The sequence below is a fragment of the Prunus mume genome, linkage group LG2 (genome assembly GCF_029339155.1).
Source record: "Prunus mume cultivar Tortuosa linkage group LG2, ASM2933915v1, whole genome shotgun sequence".
Taxonomy (NCBI): Eukaryota; Viridiplantae; Streptophyta; class Magnoliopsida; order Rosales; family Rosaceae; genus Prunus; species Prunus mume.
Genome location: NC_142699.1, coordinates 28,280,735 through 28,286,635, shown reverse-complemented (window position 1 = coordinate 28,286,635; position 5,901 = coordinate 28,280,735). Strand labels below are relative to the sequence as shown.

At 35.8% G+C, this 5,901-nt stretch overlaps 1 long non-coding RNA gene across 1 annotated transcript; it reads left to right on the top strand.

Moving 5' to 3' along the window:
• The first annotated feature begins 1,897 nt into the window (after positions 1–1,897).
• LOC148919976 (uncharacterized) lies at positions 1,898–3,190 on the top strand. The gene is made up of 2 exons (XR_016123703.1): positions 1,898–2,540; positions 2,691–3,190. It is a non-coding gene; the product is annotated as an uncharacterized LOC148919976 (long non-coding RNA).
• Positions 3,191–5,901: the final 2,711 nt, after the last annotated feature.

Here is a 5,901-nt window from a genome sequence, read left to right as displayed (position 1 = left end):
TTATGAAAAATATACGCAATTACAAAGTAACTGACTTTTTTTTTTTTGGTAAATAATATACCTATATTTTATATGTATATATTTATATTATATTTTTCATAGGTACATTATTGGATATGTAATTTACAGATATATATATATATATATTTTTTGTAATTTTAAGGGGCGAGATGTGAGAGGGAATGACAACTAAAAGAAATGGGGTGATTGATATGCTATTAATAGGGAGTATATTAATTACAATTATGACAGTTAATGAAATGCTTGAAATAAATTATAAATAAAATATGAAGTTTGGTGGCAATGATGTAAAAACATAGAAATACTACGACCTCTTATATCATACTAGTCATTTAAATTTGAAATTGGGTTTTACACATAGATTTATAGAGTGATGGGTATATGTTTAGGAAATAGAAAATGTAGGAATCTATATTGGACAAGTCCTTAATTATACTATCAAGAACACCAGGTTCCATCTCCAAGCTCCTTCTTGATCCTCCCCCAAAGACGAAAATGAAATCTTTCAACAACGAATGGTGCACGCAGAAGTAAAAAAAACAAAGAATATTTATTTGAAATCTTTGTTTCCTTAAAGAAGAAATTGGAGATCAGGGAATGAATGAGAGGGGTAAAGTGGGTTTGTGATGAGTGCGGCGGAAACAAACCAGAAAGATGATGCAGAAGGCCACCAATTTTGAGAAAACACTTTGAAACTGGGTCGTTAAGAGCACTTCTGCGTCAGCACACCAATTTCACACGCACGTATACGGCGGTAAGTTCATAACACTTCCTCTCTCCCACTTATTTATTTATTTAATAATATTTGTTTAGTTTTTTTATCATCGAAGTACCATTTTGCATATTCGCTATTTAGGGTCATGGAGCTTAAATCTAGAAGATGGCAATCATGTAAGGATGGGCTATAAGCACTAGATACCCTTATCTCACTTTGTTTTTTTTTTTTAATAATTAATAGAAATGATGGATTGCAATTTAGGACGCTACAACAATTTTGAGCAAATCACTGACATTAGTGTACAGTTGTATAGGATGATGTGGTTAAAGGCATTATTAGTGCCTAATAAGACAATGGACATCAATAGCTGTGATTGTTAGCTATTAGCCACTAAGATGCAATGAGAGTTTGTTGGTATGACATTTATGTTGGCATTTGCTAGAACTTAATATAGATTTGGAAGTGTCATTTAGTTGTTCGGTTGAAGCAGAATTGGTATGTTCAATTTTTAGAAACTGCAGAATTGAAATAGCTCTGCAATCCCCGAATTCCATAATTGTGACTTAACACATATGAGGCATTTGATCCACGGGTAAGACATGTCATTTTTCATGCACTCATGATATGAATGTTTTTTTTGGAGTATGATATGATTTTATTTCCTTGATCTTCCTTGATTTTTAATGAATTAGAATCCATTTAGAAGTGCATCTCATTTAGGCATATTTTTCAATATTTTTCGTTTATTCTTTCTATCTCATTCTTAAATCCGTATCACATCATATCAATCCTTTTGTCGTAATTTAATTTAATTTGTTCCTTATAATTTTTTGACCAACCTGTTCACCCCCGTTTAGGCAGTTTTTATTTATTCTACAAGTATTTTCAAGTTCGAACATAAGACCATTGGTCTATAAGTTAATGCCCCTTTTCATTGGGCTAGACCTGTTGGCTTTTCAAGTCATTTCTAGGGGAAAAAGAAATGATTTTTATATTTTGACTTAGCTTAAACCTAGTAGCCCGCCCAAAGTAAACGTAATGACTCTACACCCGCATATATTAGTTCACTAAGACAGTTCCGATCCCACTAGTGAAAAAATAGTTGGCCCATTCAATTAAAATTTTTTGGCTCCGTTTGGTTGGTAGTCTCATGACATATTTTACTTCCCTAAATTATTTGGCTCATAGACCAGAACCACTTTTCTTCGAGGCCAACTGGAATATATCTCAACTTAATTGGTTTTCAACAAAGGACCCAGATCCTGTCCTTATTTATAAGCTTAATTGGCAATGACAAGTCCTGCTCCGAGAATTATCAAGCATGAGCTCATATAGATCAATATAGTCCATGCTTTATGTATAATAAAGATGTTTTAAGTTACACATAGTACGTGGTACATGACTAAATATTCCAAGAAAGCGAGCGGAGTTTTCTCTTTCAATTCATTCGTAGTTGAGCAAACTTACAAACGTAATTAAACACGGGAATGAGCAACCAGCTGGCCCAAATATCCAAAGGAGTAGATGAGCATAGTAAGGGCAGCTCTTATTTTATCATGCACATATTAACGTAGCCAGCCATATACACACAACTAGTGAAGTGAGCTAGGCTCTTAGTTGAAAGGACAAGCTTTTGAGGGTGGCTTCAGCGAGCCTTTGGTATCCTTTAGTTCCGCATGCAGACTCATCGTCATGGTGGGGTAATTGGCTGCTTAGCTACCACTGCCAGGGCTGTGTATTGGGGTTGGTGGCCTCGGGCGGCGTCTTGGGGGCGGTGGGGGATTGAGAATTGGCAGGGGAGGTGGCGGGTAGAGGTCTGGGGGTGGTGGCCTCGGGCGGCGTCTTGGGGTGGTGGGGATTGAGAATTGGCAGGGAGGTGGCGGGTAGAGGTCTGGGGGTGGTGGCCTCGGGCGGCGTCTTGGGGTGGTGGGGATTGAGAATTGGCAGGGAGGTGGGGCTGGTGGGGGATTGAGGTTTGGTGGTGGAGGTGGTGGTCGTGATGGCCTGTGCCTTCGTTCTGGAGCCGGATATCCGGGTGGTCGCCGCCTGTACTCTTGGTTTGCAAGCTTTCTCTTTGGTCCTTGGAGATGTTTGCCACCTGGCACTGGCAGAGACTCTTGTTCAAAGGAGTTTGTTGCTTCCAAAGGAAGTGGCTCGTGTATTGATCTGTGGTGATCAACACCAAGAGAGGAAGTGCTGACAAGCAACACACCCAGGAATAGCAACAACACTAATTGCAGGGATTTAGGACGCATCCTGTTTTTTTGCTAGCTAGCTAGTTGGGAGTGAGCCTAGATGGTGCAAACTAGTAGTATATATGGTGTTTATGCTTGAGGCCACATTGATTGGACTAGATCATATCGCACTTGATGTACATATGCCGAATCCACTATAGAAACTGATTGCCTGATACTAATACCAATCTACAATATATGATTCACATTGTTGATATTTTGTTCATATTAAGAAGTATATTGATAAAATATTAACAACAAATTAGTTACTTAACCGAAATCTTTTTACATATATTTTTTTTTGAACAGATGCAAAATAATTATATTGACATATCATTTTGTGAACGTATTTGGTCACTCTGTTTTTCTTTTTGGGTTGCCGAAGGATGAGATTCAATCATCCAAGTATACGAATTTTGGAGCAAGGTCTTGGAGAGTTTAAATAATTAAGTTCCTGGTCTCATTATACATAGTTTTTTTTTTCTAAAATATAAGGAGGGAGGGAGGTTACTCACATACACACACTACTAAGGTGTCATGGAGGTTCGAACCTGAGACCACTGGTTTGCAAGTCAAAATTATTTTTTACTGGGCTAGACCTGTTAGGCTCATTATACACAATTAGTCCAGCACCATTCAAAGATATTGAGGAAAAAATTGTAGAGAATAGATTATCTAAACTACCTTGCTTATTCTCATGGTTGCATCAAAGGTATAGAGCTTTTGTTTCTAAATACATATGCCTAGTGTCTTGGGTGTGTATATCTTTTCTGTGGTTTTAGTTTACATTAAGCATTTACCTTAATTTCTATGTAGTAGTCTTCCTTCTTCATTTGCTAGAAACCAAGGGATCGCGATGACAAATCATCATAGGATAGAGAAAGACAAACAAGAAAAAAAAAATTAGTGCGTTACTCTTCCTTGTTCGTTGGCATATGTAGACAAATTATGTCAAGTGCGTTAGTCTGACTTTTTCTGTGGCTCACATCAACGCCAAAACGCAATGATATTAGTTTAATAAGATTAGACTAATAGTCATGAAATTCGCTCATTTCTTGCAGTAATCGAATGACACGATGGCATTGACATTATTATGTTTATGGATTACAAGATCGAGATATCTCATTAATTTCCCCATTTCTCACCTAAATAAAGCACTAAAAAAAGGAACTGAGTCGTGTTCCAAAGTGCAATGATGTTTGGTGGAAAACTCAACCATTATTGATAAGCCTATATTTTATATATATTTTATGCCTCATTTATTTATTTATTAATTAATTTTTTGGGTTAAATTGGTTGTTTAATTAGTTTTGTAAGATTTGTGAAGGAATTATGAAATAAGAGAAAGTGTGCAAAAAAAGGCAAGAAGATGAAGATTAGAGATTAAATCAAGTCAAGACGCCAAGTCATTCCTTTTGTCGCAAGGAATGTTGTCAAAATTCCTAGTTCAAGATATTTCAAGTTTTATCAAGTCAAATAAGGAGAAATAAAGAAGACCTTATTTTAAGAGGAATCCTACTTTTATAACAATTATAATTATATCTTAGATAGGTAGGATTTGTAGGAGTATTATAAATAGGGAGTTTAGGTCATTATTCAAGGAATCCATCCATTACCCATCATCCTCCATCCTCCATTATCCATCATCATACATATTCATATTCATAGCCGAAATATCCAAAGGAGAATACGAAGAAAGCTTGCGCAACCTTGGCATTCTACTTGGAGAATTCGGTGTCTTCCATGTCTTCATCAACCATATCATGATTCTCAATAAGTCCTTCATGAACTAATTTCGTTTACCAGGGCTATGATGTAGTCTAGCTATGAATATTCAAATTCTTTGATATTGTTAATTTTATTTATCTATACATATTGAGTGCTTGTTACCGTTCTTAATGCTTTCAATTAATTGGTCACTAATTGCATGATTGGAAGAATTAGGTTGAGACCGGAATGACATTCCTAGTAAATAGCTTCTTGTAACAAGTACCATAAATTACATAGCCGACTCGGAAGACTAAGTTATGGTTTGTGTAATCTTTATTATTTTCCACAAATCTTAATGGGTTCTTAGCTATCTAAATCCATAACTAAGAATAGAGTGGGTTGATGGTAAGGAATACGACTAATATAACTCGAAAGAGAGTATTGGTGAGGTAAGGGAAAACGATTATCAACATGTTAGGTAATTATAATTAACAAGCTAGAAGGATTTGGGTGTGATTAGCTAGGTGAAATCGGTGCCCTAGTGCTTTATCATCTTTGTTTTCATCTTTTACATTATTTCCTTAATCTTAATTTATTTTGTTTGCTTAATTAGATTTTAATCATCATAATTCTCTTTTCGTTTAATTCAAATATAATTAGAAATAAATCACTCTAGTATTTATTAGATTACTTGATCCCTGTTGGAACGATAGTCTACTTACTAATATATTAATTTGAGCAATATTGTCCACTTGCAATTAATCACATCAAATTTTGGCCCCGCTGCCAGAGATTGGCTTAAGTTGTGACTATTAGTGCGCTATATTTTCTAGTTGTACTTTGAATATTTAATTACTTATTTTTTTATTTGTTTATTTCGGGTACTTAGCTTGTATGGTAAGAAGAAAGTGAGCGGCGTTTTCATGCTCAAGGATATATACTAGTTAATACAAGTACATACGTAGCAGTAGTAGTAAAGTAAAGGCTTATAAAATGATTATATTACATCCCACCCGCGTGCATGCAGCACTTATTTTGATGCATATTCATATGCATATACGTACATATTAACTGTGAAGTACTCTTCAACGCACTCAAAAGGGTTCTTGCCATTTTAAAGAATAGCAACAAATGCATGCGTGCATGGGAACCCTTTGATTTGCCACATCCGGCAACTACAAGTGCGGCTTTGAAGATCAACCATTACAGAGTCTTCGC